The sequence below is a fragment of the Lasioglossum baleicum genome, chromosome 11 (assembly GCF_051020765.1).
Source record: "Lasioglossum baleicum chromosome 11, iyLasBale1, whole genome shotgun sequence".
Classification (NCBI taxonomy): Eukaryota; Metazoa; Arthropoda; class Insecta; order Hymenoptera; family Halictidae; genus Lasioglossum; species Lasioglossum baleicum.
In genome coordinates, this window is record NC_134939.1 from 11,278,187 (window position 1) to 11,298,336 (window position 20,150).

The window sequence follows — 20,150 nt, forward strand, 5'->3', positions numbered from 1 at the left end:
CTGTTCACTGGCCATTAAGAATAATCAATATTTAGCACTGTTCTAACTTAAACACCTGCGAATGAAGGTAATTCGTATTAAACGAAAAAATTGAAGAATATACAGCTCGTGTAATTTTGGTTATTTTCACTTGAGACAAATCATAGGCAATTTCAATCCTTTGCAAAATTCGAATGTGACCGGTTGAACGGCCTCGAAAATCAGATTACTTAACTGGATAGAAAGTTGAAAATATTAACGTAGCTTTCAAAGTGTTGGAAATTCAACGACTCGGTTCGAATGTGTTAATGGATCGTGTTCGAGATCGTCGCCACGAGTATGTTCGACGAATATTGAGGCAAATTGTAGTTCGGACGCTGAAAGAGACTTCGGAAGGCAATATCCCGACGAGCATCGATATAACAAGGTGTAATAACGTGTAGGCAGTGTGGTCCCGGAGCGGAATATCGCGCGAGGTGAAATTAATCGCGGCAAATTGGTCGCGGCTTTGACGACGCGGTGCGAGGTATCGTTGCAGTTGTTGTCGGCCCAGAAACGGTACCGCCGCGGCGGAGCGTCGAATTCGAGGAAGTTTGCTGTTTCTCTCGCGCTGCGAAACGATAAATGTTTAACTACAACGGTGGATCGTTCGCGGATAATCGTGGAACGCATCAATCGAGCCTCAGTCTCCTATTAAACGTGAGTTACCGACGCTCGAATTTCAATTAACCGGGTTGGTGCGCTCCGCTGCTCGCGGACTTACAGGCAGCTCCAAAGCAGCGAATCAAATTGTGCAGCACTTACGTCATGGTGCGTTTTATCGAAACGAGGTCGTGGCTCTCACTCCGAAAATTTCGAAATTCTATACGATCCAGAAAATTCCCGAAAAAAATGGGAGGGGACACTGTAATTGACACTAATTTTTCGGTCTGCGGATCTTTATGCAAATTAGAAATTGATATTTGGCTGCTGTGTTTTGCAATCAATGCAAACATTTCCTTTCTTCTTTCGATTCGCAGTCTATGTACGAGCATCGGGAAAGACGTTGGAGTCAGAGTGCTGAGCAAATGCGTATCCAAGGAGGCAGTGTATTACGTGTAGATGAGAGCTGTGTGTTATTGGAGAAATTTGCAATACCGGTGGTTCTTTTGTTGTGAAGCTGGCTGTAGTTAGCGTGCGCGCGTCGGTGACGCCCACGCAGGTCGTCGAGCCCTCGTCGCAGGTCGACGGTACGAGCGTCCTGCGACCGGGAAATACAGGTCAGGCTATTCGGGTCAACGGGATACGTCCTTCGTTGCCTCGATTCCCTTTATGCACCACCATGGTGCGTCCATGGTTATTTCTATACGCGAGGCTGCATCCGGACGCCCGCGGCAGCCTGCAGCCTGCGAGCGAGCGCAACTTCATTTTGTCGGACGGGGAATACGCCCGCTTTTCGCGCTACTATCTCGTTCCGGTTTTATTTTTAAAAACCCTATTTTCCTCATTTTCTCTCTTCCTCTCTCTCTCTCTTTCTTTCACTCTCTTTGACTCTCTTTCTTTAGCGGTTTCTTTTCTTTCCGTCACGGGACCTTCTCGAGTCCATTGCTAATCAAACGACGAATCCGCGACTCGTTCGCACCGACGATTTTTAATAGAAATTGTCGATTGGATTTCATTTATTTATGATTCGCTGCAACCAGTAGCTCACGAGACGAATTTTTCTTTGGACTTTAAATATTGGAATTGTTTCATGGAAATTTCAGAATAAACTTTTTCTCAACTCTGAATACTGAAACTCTTACGAAAATTTTACTTTATCTCAGGTATAATTCTACTCTTCTCCCTGAATTTCCTTTCCACAACTTTCGCGGGCGTGCCTGTTTGCGAATGTAGGATTTTCGAGGAAGAAAAATGGAGAAAATGCAGTCCGGAGCTACTTGTATGTACAGAGTTCCACTCGGGAAGAATTCGATTAGAACGTATGGAAATTTCTTTGGAAGAGTCATCCCTACGTGCCTTTTAAGACGCAATTTTACAGAAATCAGGTTCAACGTTCTGAAATACTTGCAAAAACGTATCTCAACTACTTTCGCGAAAGCAAGATCTACTCGATCGAGATTCTTCGCTACGCAACCTTGGAAACATCTTGAATCTTTTTTTACGCGAAGCATACTTCATCTTCGAATAAAGATTGCGAACACACCGTGCGAGAGAAGCGAATATCATTTGATAAGGGTGTGTAGTGCGAAAGTAGCTCGCCGGCACAAATTGGTTTACGAAAAATACGTCTGAAGTTCCCATGGAAATTCATCAATGATTTTAATAAAGCCTGGAATTTAATAAATTAAATGAAATATTTCTATCGTGATATATATTCGACCCGGGCTCGACGAAGCATTAAATCATTTTTCACATGAATTTCCGATGCACTTTGTTACCTTTCCACCTACGGCGCGGTGGTATGGCTCGGTGAAAAGTTTAACTGCGTCGCCTTGGGACACCGGCCACCATTGCAAATGATCGAAACCGGGACAAAGGGTACGCAAAAATCGAACCTTTAAACCGCAAACGGAATGTTGTTACGTTTCCAATATTAAACCCTTCGGTGTATGCGGTTCAATCAACAAAACTCCCACACGGCGACTTTATACCGGACCAAGTGGGACACGCCGACACTGACACACGCACACGGCTCTGCTCCCCATTACATTTCTTTTTTTCGCTCTGTACAATTGTTAATTATCGCTCTCTTCGACATCGGGTAGAATTCCATCGACAGTTATTTCCATTTTCGCGTGATTCGCCGGGAAATAATAGGCGGTCAATTGCTGTCGCGTATTTGTATCAATTTGCGGTTCGTTTGCGACCCGTGGAACGAGCAGGATGATAACATAAGCGGGCTGAAGAATGCTACGTGCAGAACCCCGTGTGCTTGGGACTTGAATAAACGCGGGGAAATGCATCGTAAAAATAACGCCAAGAAGCCTCTTGTGACTGACGTAACGAGAAAATTAAGAGTCCAGAAACGTTACACGGTAATTATGGAACGTTCTAATTAGACACGTTACTTCTGATTCGTTTCACCCTCTTCGAGAGCGCAATTTATGGTTCTGCTGAACGTCTTCAGTCGCTAATTAGAAATTGTTGACCAGAGACACGTTGTAAAAGAATTATTTGCAAATTTCTTTGGATGTCTTGCAATGTTTTCTACAGGATGATAATAAACGATTTATGTAAGTGTTATTGTGGTTTTTTGGACAAAGAGTTGTTGCTACAGAGTGTATATATTTGTAAAAATGAGAAACACTATACGGTATAATAGAAATAAACGTATATTAAATAATTTATTACTGTCGAAAGAAAGCATTCATATAAAATTATGAAATAATAAATACACTCTTGTGAAAGGTTTCCATATTTTCCCAGGATGTGCTACAAGGAAGGTTTCGTTGTTCTCGGTACAGTAATTAAGAAAGAAACAACGAGTATGAACTCGATATACTACATCTGTCTATGCCCGCTTGTAACTCGTTAACGCTTCGCTTCGGCTCTGTTAATGGATCGTGTCGAATTTCAATTCCCCATAGTTCGACCCACTTTCCGATGATGGAGGGTGCTCTCCCCGAATTCATGGAGAACCCATTTTCCTTTCGCCTAAAGCCGCTCGAAACGCTCCTAATTGCCACGAAATCGAACTGTGATTTCGACGTACCACTCACTCACTCTCACTCACTCTCTCTCTCTCCCTCGTCCTCTCACGGATGTTTCCACTCTCGCGGAAAATTGTCAGTAAAAGCATTCTTCTCTTCGAGTCTAGAAAGGAAAGCTATACTTCTTTCCCGTCATCCGGTCCGATCGTTTCGTTATTTCCTATCGGATGTCGAGCGCGAAAAAACCTATCCAGAAGAATCGAGGATACAGCGTGTTCTTCGATATATCACTCAGCTAACTTAACCCTGATACTCCTACCGCCATTTTTTACGAAAGACTGCGGATATTTATGAAAAATAACAATGTTGTGCATCGTTTAGAAGAGGTAGGAGCCAAGTAAAAAATACTTTCCCTCTTGAATAATTTAGTAAGTTGAAAATAATATACAAAGGTGTTTCTAATTCCTTTTAATTATAATCATGTACGGATAATAAAAATGATTTGAAAAAAAATGATTCTATAGTTATCTTCAGTAGAGCACCTATTAAATAGGAACTGTAAAACGTCTAAATAAAATGAATCTTCTCATTTTTATAAGGGAACATGTACCTCGGTAGGTTCAGTGTTAAATTTTCGGTGCATCGAAAATAGTACATGTACAAATTAATTCTTGGTTCCCGAAATGGAAGCTTTGAGAATATATTTTTGATATTCACGGAAACGAACAATCGATTGAAGTATTAAGTGAACCAAATACTGACAAATTCCACGGCCATTTATACTGAATTCGCATGCAGCTGCGTCGGCCATTGTTACGCCGAAATACCGGCGTAATTCTTCCGGTTCGATAAATTTCAAACCGATTCGCCGTCAATTTCAAGAATCGAGATTTCCGTTGAAATTGTCGATGTCATGTTATACCGGTTTTCCACGTGGCGTAGCAAAGAACGAGGTTGCAGGAGATGCATTAATACCGGTTGATGGTTTCCATCTTGGAAACCTTGGAGAATGTTACCAGGCAATTTTACGTCACTTTTGCCTCCTCTCTGGTCATACCGAAGTCAAATACCCTAGGGTTCCCGTTCAGCTTTTTCCGTTAACTCGCTTGTAAATCACGGGATTATGCGAATTTTCCACCATGGAAAATATCGCGGCCGTTTTCCGGTCAGTAAAATTCACAATTCAATCTCGCTTTGATCGTGGCTATCGCAAACCCACGCGAAACATCGCTTCGACGTAAACAATACCCGGCGTTCGTTGAACCCATTGTTTATCAATCATTCCACTTGCATTAAATTACAAGCGAATGTTCACTGCGAGTGAATATAATTACAACACATAATGTCGCATAATTCCGACCGAAAATGAGCCACGATGGGAAAATCAGAGATCCGTGTATTTTCCACGCGACATTTTCGAAACCATTTTGCACGTACTCGGTGTTTGGCAAGTATAATAAATCTGCGCTTGTGCTACTTTCCGGAAATGTTTCGAGGAAATTAATGAAGTTGCCGAGTTTATTAATTTTAGCGGGATTAAATCGTTACAATTTAAATTGTGGTAAACTTATATATGAAAACTAAACTTTGTTAGGTAACAAAGTTTTCTGTATGAAAGGTTTTCCATTAAGAAGTGTCATTTGAAATTCCGCGCTATTTTACAGTTGTGAAATAAATGAATTTGTAAAAATACAGCAGAAAAATTGGTTCGACATGTTTTAACGAATTTCTCTCGCGAGTAAAAGCAGCAACCTGAATGGGCTCTTATAGTTGAGCGCGGTGAATAAAGAAAATAGTAATAAGTTGCAGGTCGATGTGACGGTGCAGGAGCTCGGTGATTACACAGTTACCTGGAAGACACGGCTCATCATGAATATTTTACGGCGGCTCCCACCTATTGACCCTAACTACGTGGCTTCTCCACCGCGACAGAGGAAAATTTTCCCCCCATCTTTTTTCATTTCGTTCACACGAGAAACCGCCCACCGAGAATCAAGAGAAAAGTGTCATAATCGCACTTTTCATGAGCGCTCGGTCCCCTTCAAAACTCATTACTAGACTGCGGATCTCTATGCAAAATAAAAATGTTTTGCATTGATTGTGGGAAGCAGGAATGACATAAAAATTGATTTCATCCCTTAGCAACTTTGTTACATTAAAAGCAACATTACAACATTCTCGAATTCTTAAAATCTTTTACTGTTTTCTATTTCACCCAGCCCATTTCTTCATGAATGCATAAAGATCCGCAGTCTACTCATCACCTTTCTTTTTTTTTTGAGAATCTGACAACTTTAGTATAATGTTCTTTCTCGAGTTGAATCGAAGATGCCTCTAGGATGATATTTAAATCGTCCCGGAGGCTAATCGTGTTTCAATGCGAATTCTTCCCGAGGGGTTAGATCCGTTTATTTGTTTTCCTGCGGTGCTGCTCATCCATCAGTCCGCCAACCATAACAAACAGCGTATTTATTTATTTAAATTCCGACCGATTAAACTGGGTCAGCGTATAAATCAATTGACAGTCATTGACGAAAATGGAGGCGCGATTAAAAATAGTCTTACCTTGCGTTCTTTTCATAGTGCCCGCGAAGACGTAGGCTTCGATAATAAATCGAATTTCGCAGGAGAGAAGCCAAGGTCCAGCGACAATTCATTATAATAATAACAACGGAGAGATCGAATTACTAGACTGCGGATATTTATGCAATTTGCAATTTTTGTAGACGAATTTTAAGAAAGCGTATTCAAATAAAATCTTGTTTTCACTGGTAGTAAAACTCTGTCGAATTTTATATTGCACCATTTTTGACAATTTTCAGGAGCCATAAATGCATAAAGATCCGCAGGCCAATTACAAACGCAGCCCAAAGAACAAATTACCATAACAGGAACCAAGAAGATTTGCAAAATTCCAAAAATCAAATTCAGTTCACTTTTTCCTGCTTTCTTGGTACACCCTGTACAAAAGTTAGAGGGAATACAATTTTTGGCTATTGCAGTTTGGTGTTTTTTAATAAAATATGGGAACACGCCCATAAATTGCGGGGACGTATAAGTTCTTTAATCAGTTTCGGTGACCGTAATATCTGTCACAGGAATCCAGACATTCTGAAAAGAACGACCCGCCTGTGAAACAAAGGACGGCGGCGTCTTATTCTTTCACGATTTCTTTAATGAATTCGACGGTGCTCAGCTGACCCGAGGAAAACGACGAAAATACAGACCGCTTTGAGTCCTTTTATGGTCGCTGCCTTTTGTTCCCCTGTGAACGAAATTTCGGAGAGTTTAAAGAACCTAATATTTCTCTTTCATTAGTTCCGTCACTGGACTGTAACACAAACACAAGAGCTGGAATGGAACAGCGAACTTTCCACACGTGGCGAAATTCGTGGAGTTCTAAAAAAAATAGAGATAACAGTTTGGGGATGAATTCTACTGCCATGAGATGTATCGTCATGTTCGGCTTTTATTAAAAAGATTTAAGAATAGAATTTCAAACCTATCATTTAAGTAGATTAAAAATTAATGTAGGATAGTGTAATAATTATTAAGAATTAGTATTTCAGAATTCTCAGCATTATTAGTAGACTGCGGAATTTATGCATTTATGACAAAAATGAGTAGGTGTAATTTAAGATCGCAAAAATATTAGGAAAATTTAAACATACTATTATATTTTTTACTTTCAACCTGCTAAACACATAATAGGGAAGAAAATAAATTTCTATTTCACTCCAGTTTGTTGCAATCTAAGTAAGAAATTTTTATGTTGCTTAAAGATCCGCAGTCTAATTATTATTAGTAATGTAGTAATTAAACTAAGTATACAATTTCAATCCAAATAGTGTAAAAAACTGGAAGAAACTTTATATTTGAAATGAGTGTACACTATATTGTATAGTTCGTAATGCATATTATATGGTTTAAATGGTTTAAAGCAATAAGAAAGAGGAATTTTGTTGGGTGAAAAATATTGTCATTAAAAGTTGCAGATAAAATGAAACTGCATTGAATTCTACTGGAATTTAATATGAAATATTTTTACCTGTAGTAAACTGAATGAAATTCTTGCGGTGGTGATTAAAAGAGGGAAGCAACGATATTGAGTGTGAATTGTTTTTTTTCGCTGCACAGTGCAGGAAATTGTTAAATGTCAGCACCAAGAAGGTAATTCCGATTTCCCTGAGCCTGACCGCATCGTCAGTTCCGAGTCAGTTCGGAAGAAGACTGTTGGAAGTTCGAGTCGGTCGGACAGTTCAAAAGATCGAGAAGTCTTTCACACCTCCTTTGGTAATCAGACAGGCGGGCGCTGCGCTGAGAGGCTTCCATTCTTGCGCGAGGAAGCCATTTCGATAATTTCTTCTGAATCAATGGGTCAGAATTGAAAGACTCTGTCGGTGAAAGCGTCAATGGAACTTGCTAAACTCTCTGTCGTTCATTACCTTTATGGCATAATTAATAAAGCTTCGTCTAGCTCCTTTTCCAAGATTTTAGTCAAGCTGTTACTTTATTGTTCTACAAAGGCCATTTCAATCACTTTTCTGGATCACTCGGCACTCAGTTTAACATATTTTATTTTCTCGATCTCGTTTGTGGAGAGTATATCATTTCATATATTTAATTCCAGACTTTCAACGCTACATAATAGTGTAAGCACGTGCAGTATTGCGCACTTCTGAACGCATATTAATCCAACGAGATAACTGTCAATCAACCCCTTTCGCCGACCAGTTAGTACCCAACGAGTTCCTTTCAACGGGGAGTCTCGCTGTCAGTGAGAGAGAGAGAGAGAGAGTTCGCGTTCATTTCAAGCGATTCTCTCTTGGATTTCGCCGCGAAGTTTCTCAGCAAGTATCAGCATTGAATTACCGATGCCTAACTTGCTGCGACGAGCACGAGACGTCGACGTCACGTGCCACCGAATTTCTTCCGACCAAATATTCCCGGGACTCTAACACAGTCGACTCATATCTGAACATGTACGTAGTGTGTTTGCAGAATTTGCATCCTGAAAACTTTGATCCTTGATTTGAGTACGGATTGAACTGTTCAAATCTTTATGCAAAATAAAAACTTTCCATCTGAATCGCGAGAAACTGAGGTGAAATAAAAATTTAATTTCTTTCATTACAATACTTAATAGATTAAAAATAATATAGTGGTACCTCTAAATTCTTCTAATGTTTTTGCTGCTTTAAATTACACCTACTCATTTTGATCATAAATGCATATAATCCGCAGTCTAGATATTACAGACTCCAGTAGATAGTGTTTTGGTGAGACCGTCTCTCGGGCTAAAGATGTCTATTCCACGCGAATGAACTAGAATACACCGGGGTCGGCGCGGTGCACTCAGTGCATGTGTTGCGCAGTAATGTTTCGCGGACTACGACCCGCGGAAACGTTGCAGCGGACAGATGTTCGGCGACACAGTATAAATACGACAGTATAAATACGTATAAATTGCGATATTCCCACGGAGAACGGATTTTCCGTACACGTTCGTTCTACACGGATCCTCGGACAGTGACTCTCATTAATATCTAGCGGATCTTTATGCAAAATAAAAATTTTCTACCTGAATTTCAACAATCTGAAGTGAAATAGACATTTATTTTCTTTCTTGATATGTTCAATAAGTTGAAAATGATGTAACAGTACTTTAAAATTCTTCACCAACCCGTTTCAGTCTCTTTACGCATAATTCAGTACATTAGTGTCTCTAGTTTCGCCAACATATTTCCAGCCGTTTGGTCCAATTGCAGGGAAACACTGCTGCCTCAAAGAGTGTCCAGATATTAATGAGAATCGCTGCATGTAAATGCAGACCACTCATCCGTGCGTCGAAATGAACTCGACGAAATAATTTAAGTTTCATCGTGGTTTTCCGGTAATTCCGGAGAACAGAATTCCCTGTTGTAGAAATTCACTCCCTTTCTCTTATTCCTCATTTTGTCTTTCTCTCTTTGCCTCTCTCTATTCCAGATATATTTTAAATTCAGCAATATACCTAGAGGAAATTGCTGTCTTTTGAAATGTTATCTTGCAATAGTGGCTACCGGACGGTAATTCTTTCTTGCGTGGAGAAACTTGAACTGTTGGAGCTATTCTATTTTTAATCTTGGTCGATTTAGTTATGGGAATCACTAGAATTTCATGTAATACGATTCCGTCAGTTTTCTAAATGGAACTTGCTCTTTGTATTATTATTGTTGTTCTTTCAATCGAGAATAAAATGAGTACAATTCAATAACAATAAGAATCGGTCCACTTGGTCTTCCAGTTGATATTGTATCGTTCAGTAAATTCGCATTCACTGACCTAGCATAATTATTCTTCGACGTGAATACAAATTGATGTTACTACGTCGTGATACCACATTCATTAATATTATTCATACAATTTTGTAAGTAATTATGAAATATTCCTCCATTGTATAATCGAACACCTAATAAAGCGTCCTCATTAATCCCCGTACGCTTCTCATTTTACGTGCCGTAAAATATTATTCGATTTCTCGGAATATTCGGATAGCTATTCCCCTCCCCCTTGCCACAAACATCTTCCTGCGTAGATTTATTAGCCAGTTGGACGAAACGGATCGGAACGGCGTTGAATATTGAGCGCACCAGACTACTGCTATATCCACGATCGGTCGGATGCAAGTGTAACCCTGTCGCATCCTATCGTGCGAGCAATTAATCAATTCCGCCGGTCTACCAGCTGCCATTCCAGGGTTTTAATTATACACGCAACGATGAAGTCCGTCGTTGGACTTGGAAACCATTTCTCGCGCGGGAAACGAGCTGCATCTTGCATGAATACGATCAGAATATATCATTCTCTGATTCTCTCTCTTCTCTGTGTTCGTCTTTGTCGTTTCCGATTTTACGACGAGTTAATTACGCAGAGTGCATCGCGACTGCTCTCTTTACTACGAACGTGGAAATTGGAGACAGGTGTTTCTGACGGTCATTAGACTGCAGATGAACACAAGAAGATTGTATTCGCACCATAATATTTGTATTCCAATGAAACATTCCCTTATTTTGTCGCCCTTTGAAACAAGCCATTGTTATTTCTGACAGTTGCAGTATTAACTATAAATGGACAATTGCATCAAGATCCTCGGTCTGACAATTTACTGCTTCTTAAAGGTCTCGCAAAGCCATAGATCAGTGGAGAGAAAGGATTCTCAGAGACAGAGCTTCGTTACACCAACAAACGAAGCAAAATCGAGCAACCAGGTCGAAAGAGGGAATCGATCCATCGTTCTTTAAAATTCCACCAGCGATCCAGCCGTTAGTCTTCGTTTCCTGCAATGTGATAATCGGGAACAGCACTAAGGACACCAGTATCTATCAGCAAACGCAACGTTGTTGCCTTTAAATGGTTAACGTCACAGGTAACTTGCACAGTCCAATTGTTGTCTTTCAGAACTGATTTCATCCGATTCGCTCACCGAGTCTCTCTCTCTCTTAGATTTCAACGGTTTCCGAGAACTTTCTGTTTACCTCGCTCCCGTAACTTCAACGTAGTTGAGTACAGTCAACTTCACTGTTTTCCCTTCGTTGTCGTGACAATCTTATCTTCACGGAGATTACGTTGTTAGACGGATTCTTGTTCGTTGCGAAACAATGTCCGGTTCGTGATGTTTTACTACCTTAAGTTTTTATTGTTTTTAACTTTGCTTGGAAACGAGACGGTGTCACCGATCTCAATACACTGATTTTTCTTAGCTCTTTTTCTTAAACTCGCTTTTTTTACTTTCCCTCTCATATTTACCCCTTCGCTCTACCTCGCCCCTCACTTTCTCTTGTGGATGCTTTTTAATTCAGTTTAAAGGTTCCTCTTTTATAGTCACAAGTTGAAAATTAAAAAAGCTAAAAATTCTGCTGAAAAATAAAAGACCTGAGCAACCACAAGTCGCTACTTTGTTCCAACGTGAAAATTTTGCGAGGTAGTAAGAGTGATCCCCCTTCTTGAAGGTTCTCGATCATCTTCGTTTCAATGCCTTCCACCCCGATCCAGAAGATTATTTGCACAAGAGGACGCAACATTGATCGAGCCTCCCCCTCCTTGGGCGTGCAAATATCGGAGAACACCAGACTCCATTAATGGTCGCAATTAATCCGTTGCGCTGAACGGATTGAAACTTCTCCCCCCGGCCTCTTCAAAGTGTGATCGCGATACTTCACAGACGGAAATTACGCGACCCGTCTCCTCGATGTTTCAAAAGAACGCGGAAACTTGAAAGAACCTCTTCTGCTTTTAAAAATTAAGAATCGCAAGGTGAATGCTTTCGACAATTTTATTCAAATTTTCATTTCACGAGCTTTTGAACCTATTTCTTTGATCTTCCTAACGGATTTTATGAAAATTAATTATTTCGATTGACAGCTAGAAAATCAGAATTTCGGTGAAATGTTTATAATTCAAGGGTTCTAATTCTGGGCCAGAATGGACCCAACCTCTACCATCCACAGATTAATCTCACGGGATGGAAGACTTTAATATGTACGTTGATGCATCCCCTTTCATCAGGCTCCTTTCAGGATTTTTTCAAGGCTGAAGTTACGAATAAAGAAGCATAAAACGAAGAAGATTTTCATGCTATCGGGATTATTAATTATAACTTCTTACCCCGACGAAACGCTGAACAGCACCCACGTGATTATAGAAGGAAACAAACTTTTTGTATTACATCCGTAATTTATGGACTGTGGATGGATCTTTATAGCTGACCGAGTTCGGAAAATTTCAGAGAACCTGATGTTTGCTATCGCCTAACGAGCATAGATTGAAACATTCTAATATCTGATTGACGCAATAACCTCAGAAAAATTTTCCAAGCTAAGTTTTTCTTAATTTAACGTTGCTTTAACGGCAATGGTCATTAGTAGACTGCGGATGTTTATGGGAAGCAGGAATAAAATAAAAATTGATTTCATCCCTTAATGACTTTGTTACATTAAAAATAACATTACGAGATTCTCAAATTTTTCTCATCCTTTACTGTTTTATATTTCACCCAACCAATTTCTTCATAAATGCATAAAGATCCGCTATCTAGTAATTAGCAACGAGATACGGTCTAGGCTTGATTGGTGCTGGTGCTGGATTTCTTATGCAAGTTCTATCCTTGATTGGTGCTGGTGCTGGATTTCTTATGCAAGTTCTATCATATCATTTTATACAAATTGGTTATCTTTTCCAGGTGTTGCTGCTTTGGTTTATGTTAACATAGAGAGTTTGAAAATGAAAAAGCACTCGCACCGGAATGTACCTGATTTATTCATGACCTGCCCTTTTCAGCAGGTAGCCGGGCCAAAATACGCTGTGAAATTCATCGCCGCGTTCGGGACAAGTTCCAGCGTCGTAAATGATATTAAACTTGTTTCTGAACAGCGAAACAACAGCTGCAGGTAATTTTGTTCCCGGTGGATGCATATATTTCACCACGATATTCTATGTATATCGAACACAGCATGAACATTAACGCAGACGGTAATTCCAGATAGTAAACGAGACGTCTTGTTAAATTATTTTCCCCTTCTTAGTGCATTTTAATATAAGCGTGGTTTTTAAAAAGTCTTTTTTACATATTTTTCATTTTCTACTTTTTAGTCTTTTTTAAATGGAACGCAAGATATAGTAATACTGGTATGAAATAGTAAGATATAGAAACGCAAGATATGGAAATACGCGAGATAGAATGAGGAGATGAGGATTCGGACTCCGAGAGACGACGTCTCTGGATGGAGTCCGAAATTGTGCGAAATGGAACTGAATGAACGGAACACATCAATCAACCTGAGCTCCTTCGGTGCGAAATGGGCCAGTGGAGTGGGGATGAGTCGGAGTGGGAACGCGTAGTGGAGTAGGGAGCGCTGGCGCGCGGAGTGGGGATCGCTGAACGCGATGTCGTACTACTGAGCGTCGCGCGGCGAGGTGTAACAGTAATATAAAAATTTTTTTCCTTCTAAACGCACAGTTTTTTTTTTAAATTTGTTTTTTAATATTGCATTGTCACCCAGTTCTGAGATATGTCTAAAGTTTCAAGTCATCGGGAAGTGGTTTAAAATTCGATTACAAGATTTGACGCATACAACAACGACAACTCGGCAAGCTAATATAAGTGTGGTAATAAAAAACTGGATTCAGCGTATAATAGATTATCTCTCGTCACGAATTACAATGTAAGCTTTTGAACAATCACAGCGAGCCGCAGTTTACTTAACTACCGAACAAATTAATTTCTAATTCCCTTGGAACGCGTACATCCGAAGCCTAATTCGAACATGATACATATTAAACGCGATGTGTTCCAATATACGCGTATCATGGATCAATATTACTTCATTAGATTCGGGCTTCTACGAAATGTTCAGCATTTGCACTCCATAAATCCTCTGTATATTATTAATTACATTGTACATGCGTGAAATTCGCAGCGGGTACCGATGCAATTATAACCCAATTCTGACGACCTTCATGAAAATGGATTTCTGCATTTGATTTGTTCCACGATAAGTCACTATCCAATTAAGTACATTAAAGCACAATGAATACGGAGGAACTAATTGCATCAATGCTCTAAGCTGCCGTGAACGATCATACAACTCTACATTGAGACATTTCGCAGTCAGAGTATCGTTTCAGTGTCGCGTCGCCCCGGCGATATTTCGCAAAAATGGTCGTCTGTTTACAGAAACAGATTGTACGGTGTTGGTACCAACGGGGTGCGACAGCTCATCTGGAGTGCATTCAGCCGGCGGCGTAAATGAAACCAGACGTGCTCGGGAGAGTTCGGTGCTAATTATAATTCGCCCAGCGATCCGAATCGCTAGGAGTCACGAAACGCGAAAATTGACGGGGATTCATTTGACGCAATTACGACCATTAAAATGTGTCGCCACGATGGTGCTTCGCTGTTCGAGGCTTGTCCAATCGTTTACAATCGTGTCTTTAATCGTCCATAATTGATCGGAAAATCGGATTCCTATCGGCGCACTGATAAACCTGCAGGGAGAAGCCTCCAAAGATTTAATCGACCGTTCCGAACCGCCCTCTTCCTCTTTTTCTTTTGCCTCCGAGGTTTTGTTATTTTATTAGAACAGTCGATATTTTCAATTTCGCGTTCGTTATTCGATGGAGAACTGCGTCACCAATTGGAATTGTTATAATTAAGAACGTTCTTTTTTCCTACGTGCTGTTTTAAAGCAGTCTTTTGCGGTGAATACACACGGCTCGGGTCAAACCTGCTGCTTTAAATGTATTGGCAAATTTTCATACCAAATTTTACTTGAAATAAATGTTATGTTACTTGTAATATCGTGAAAATTATTTTACGGAATCGAAAAAATTTAGCCAACGAGTTTTAATTATTAGTAGAGAGCGGATCTTTATGCAAAATATAAATTTCCTACATAATGTACAACCAGAGTTGGGCAAACATTTTATTGAAATAAAAATTTCGAATAAAGTGGGTATTTTCCAAGCGAGTGTTAAACCCATTTTATTCGAAATTTTTATTCAAATAAAATTTTTGTCTAACTCTGCGTGCAACAAACTCGATTGAAAGTAATGTAACAGTATTTTTAAAGTCCTCTAAAATTTTTACTGCTTTAAATTGCACTTATTCGCTTTTTCCCATAAATGCATAAAATTCGCTGTCTAATTATTTGGCATTTATGGCAGTAGAGAAGGTCCAAGAGATCTGCGATATTCGTACTCATAATGGAACGTCCTGATGGTATACAGAAACTCGAGTTCTTTATTACCAGCGGAATACCCGTTTGGAGATATTCTTTCTAATTTACCGACTCGTGCTGCATTAATTAAAGTAATTCGTTATTCTGTTTCTTTGTGCGGCTGGTAAAGCGAAGTGAAATTATGGAGCAGGAGCTCACGATTCAGTCATACCGCCGCTGCTGGAGTAAGAAACCGTATTCTCTGTTATTTAATTCGGAATTCAGAGACGCTCGATGAGAACTTGGTTTATTGTAGTTCGTTCTCGTTGCTAGAACTTTCTACTCGATCAAAACGGAATGTTGAACAAACTTTGCTCGCGACTGACTTTACATCGTTACGCTTTTCCATAAAACGGCCCCGTTGAGTTTCTTGGCTAGTTAAATCAGTTTGTTATCCACGAAGTAAAAAGTGTTCTAAATATACTGCGCATCGTTCCACAGGATTTTGTATAATTAATATGGTATGCGTCGTTGTAGAATTTTGTATAATTTATGGAAAACAAAATAACCGATATTGAATTTATGGAACACAACATTGCAGAACCGTTTCAAGCGGAGTATACATCGTTGTAGAATTTTGTATAATTTATGCAGAACAAAATAACCAATATCGAATTTATGGAACACAGCACTGCAAAACCGTTTCAAACGGAGTATACATCGTTGTAGAATTTTGTACAATTTATGCAGAACAAAATAACCAATGTATGGATCGGCATTGCAGAACTGTTCTTGGCTGCCCGTCCATTGTTGCAGAGTTTTCTATAATTTATGCGAGAATTAACGCTTGCATCAAACGGGGACGCAAATAATCTACGATAAAGATTTTCGAAATGTAGTAAAATACCAAGCTTAATTTCACAGATTCTTCGGCTGCATTTTCTCTGGAAAACCCATGCTTACATGAAAATAAAATTCTATTTAGCCTCCGGAGAGTGGAACTTATCTACGAAATGGCAAATTGCATGCATATTAGACTGCAGAGTTCCATGCATTTTTTGCATGCACAGATAAGACAGAGTTTCGCTGAATTTTACGAGCGTTCGTGCAATTTACAATCTCTTGGCGTATGTATGGCGTATGATCGAATTAAAATTCTACACATGATTTTCTATTTCTTGACTTCGAGAATCAAATTTTCCGTGAAAATTCGGTCCAACAATTTTTGAAGCAGAATGTCCCATCGACTTTCCAACCACACATTTTTCACAGAAGATGCAACATTTTTTATTCGAACAAGAAGTTCTTATTAATTCAGTATCGTCGTAAATCGGTGTCTTACAAGTCATAAAAGTCTGTTCAATTTTTATTAAAAGTAGAGGATCTTCGTGTAAAATCCATTTCGATTTTTCCCGAAATATCGAAATAGGAAAACACCAGGTAAATCGTGATCGAGAAAACTTGAATTGAATTTGTACACACTAATACACAAGCACAAAGTCGCTCGTTTCCCGGCGGGGCTTCGTCAAGGATCAAGAAGAAAGGCGATAATCTTTGTTCGAAATCAAGGAGGTGGAACAGACAGGGGTGGCTTACGCAACCCTTATAGACTTTTACTTTTCTTTTCTGTCGATCGTTGGTCCCGTGGTATTCTTCGTCCCCTCGGAAACAGCAGGTTCGCAGAAAGGAAACAACGGTGGCTCTGGGAAAAGGGCCGGGAACGAAAGAACACGATTTAATTCGGTTCGCGTGAGAAACCACGGTCCGGCCCATCCCGCTGCGAAGTATAATTACGAATTATGCGCGGATGAACGCGAAGGTCGTGGCTATTGAGTCTATAAATCGCCTGGCTAACGAATGAAACCGGCTCGAACAGAAATTGCGATGAATAAGTAAAACGGATGAGAGCGGGCCGCCCTCCGGTTGGAAACTTGCGCGGAAACGAGTATGTATAGTTCTTTTTATTTTCCAAGGAATGGTTGATGGAAAAACCGTCTATCAATCATTTCACCAGTCACGTGCATAAAGAAATGAATAAAAATGTCTAAAGAATATTTTCTTGATCAAAATTCAGAAATGTTTTTATTGATTAAAACTATTTACTCCTTCAAATAATATTAAATATATACAATTTCATATTAATTTAATGGTATTTTAACACCAATAACTAAAATTCGACATGATTGCAGACTTCATCGACATTTCAGAGGGATTGTAGTCCATAAATAATCGTAAATTTGTAGAATTTGGTAAATTTGCGAGAGAAGTAATTGAAACCGTCGGCCAAGTTAATTAATATCTACGTATTAATACGACACGATTTGATCGAGAAGCTGTCAGGGCTTGACAGATCGAGCGTAACGAAGCTTAATCACGTTCTCAAACTCGTAACGGATCAGAATGATAGAAGTAATGGTGTTAGCGCATGGCTCCTGCTGTGAGCCATGGTTATCCGATTGGCGAAATCAAGGAATCGATTAAGTTCATCTGCGCGGAAACTTAACTACCCCATTCTACTATATCATTTATCTCGAGGACCATTTGTAGATTACCAGCGCGAGAATAGTAGACTAAGGATTGTTCCTCGAATGCCATCGCATTGCTGATAGAACTTTTAAATGGGAACGATAAAAATCTCTGTCTAAACAGTCGTCGAGTACTTTTTACCGTTTTTGTGACGATTGTCTGAGCGGCGAGAGAATTAAAGAACCTGACAATGGATCCGAGGGAACAGTGAAAGTAATTACATTTTTATTCGAAAGCAGTTGAAGAATATTTTTGATTGCTTTCGTGCTTTGAAAATTGCATGAACAATGGAAATGGTCACTAAAAAATGGAGATGAACTTTTCTTGTGCTCCGAAAATTAATAATGGATTTTTGATGATTTTTGAAGATTTTAACAATCTTATATCCTCAGTAATCTGACAAGCAAATGATCGAAATAAAAGTGCTTGGGGATTCAGGAATTGAGAAAGAATGCAAAATTCCATGATTTTTCGGGTCAGTTATTAAAGCACAGTGCACACTTCAATCCGATTCGCCGAATTGTTGGGCTGAAAATGGTCGCTTGTATTGCAATAGCTCTTTCGTCAAATTTTCAATAATGCTTTGATCCATAACAATTGAACAATAATAAATAAAGTTTAGTGCGACGTAAAATAACCAATAAAAAAAATAAACAAAGTTTGATTGTTGAAACATTTCGAAATTTGATTTGTATTTCAAGCAAACACGTGGATATTTCGTTCTCAGGCAAACAGCATCCGATAAATCCGAGAGTTTTTCAATTTTTTATGCAACCAGAACGAGGCAAGCAGCGATAAGCAAATTTATCCGATTGGAAGGTAGCAGAATTTTATCCGGGCTTAACGGGAGGGACCGTTCGTTGAAGTAACGAGTTCCCGTTTGATCCGAATTCGCTTTTTTTCATGATTCAATCTGCGGAAAATTGTTTAGTCCGCATAAACGTTATTATACAAGGTACATGAATATTGGATGGTGGCGTTAATTGACGAAATCCAATTACAGTTTATGTGCATATAATAAAAACGCTGGAAAAGAAAGTATTACATTAGGAGGGAAGAAATATTATTTGGGTAAATATTGACAAAAGAGGGCCGAACTCCGACGAACTTCATCTTCACGTATGTTGTCATGGATAACTTTCCCCATACATGTAAAAAGTTGTTCAAAATGTTGATCTTGACAACATATTTCAAGGGCAACTATTTATTTGACACAGGGCAAACATAACAGCAAAATATACAATAAGCGACGGATTTATTTTTTTATTAAAAACGTGGAAAATGCAACACAAAGGACGAATGGCCGACTGTGAGCGCGAAAGTCAAGGACCAAAAACGAGAGGAGAAAAAATTTGCTTTGAAAGCAATCAAACAGAAACAAGCACTCGGATTAATGGAATTTTAATTCGTGGTACACTGGGTCTTCAGCGATTTAGTACATATTTTTGAGAACTGATTTCCGTTGCTGTGAGAGGAGAGACTCGCATAAGCTAATTCCATAAAGAAGGATTGCTCGGAGGCGACCGGAAGATCTCGTCGAAATGAATCGAATTCTTCGTGGGGCTTTTTCCCCGTTGAATTGGCGTTCGACGACGAGACCGTGCTGCTTCTGATTACACGAGGATTCGTCGCGACGAAAAGATTCCTTTCACCTTTGCTCTTCCCTTCGTAGGGCCGTCTCGGATAGAGAGAGATTGCGGGCCCTTTTTCTTTAAATGTCGCTCTTCCAACTCGGCTGAAGAGCGAGTCCTTCTCAACAATGCACCGTGCGATCTAATGAAAAAAGTAATCTGCCCAGGCAGGAATTGTATTCGATCATAATTGACTCGGAGCAGCTCGATGTCTGCGCCGATTTTTCAGACGGTAAGCCGTTTACTTGCCAGGAGACTATGTTTCCCGACAAGCTCGGCACTCTAGAAGCCGATATGTAATAATAAAACTGACGCTTATTGACAACGATGGGGCATTGCATTTCTCAGTATTTGCGAGAGAAAGTTTGAGGAGTTGTCAATTGCTTAGAGGATAGTCAGGAATAATTAAAAATTTTAAGAACAAAGATATTTGAGGTACAAACGTTAGGTTACTCGCCCTGTGTACATATAATATTTTTTTAGATATTGTCAGAGCAACCCCTCTTTGCTGGGGGCTGAAGACAGTAATAAACCCATTCTCTTACTTTCTTCATTATTCAAGCCTCGGAAGGAAAGTGACCACGAATTTTTCTTTCAACAAAATTAGTCTTCCAAGTGTCCCTCGTCTAATTTCCCCAAAGGCAAACTTCCCGTTCCACCACGCAACTATACTACAAAAGTTCCGA

At 39.5% G+C, this 20,150-nt stretch overlaps 1 protein-coding gene and 1 long non-coding RNA gene across 9 annotated transcripts in view; one reads left to right on the forward strand and one right to left on the reverse strand.

Annotated features, from left to right (window-relative positions):
* The window catches only part of LOC143213517 (uncharacterized), a 108,594-nt gene that overhangs the window by 69,938 nt on the left and 18,506 nt on the right, over window positions 1-20,150 (reverse strand). The window lies entirely within an intron of this gene.
* Window positions 405-19,526, forward strand: LOC143213527 (uncharacterized). Of its 6 annotated transcripts, none has more exons than XR_013009985.1 (4): window positions 405-1,238; window positions 10,772-11,019; window positions 11,603-13,039; window positions 13,242-19,526. It is a non-coding gene; the product is annotated as an uncharacterized LOC143213527 (long non-coding RNA). The 6 variants fall into 6 exon arrangements; XR_013009986.1 differs by having other exon boundaries at window positions 405-789; window positions 999-1,238; window positions 10,772-13,039; XR_013009987.1 differs by having other exon boundaries at window positions 467-1,238; window positions 12,930-13,039.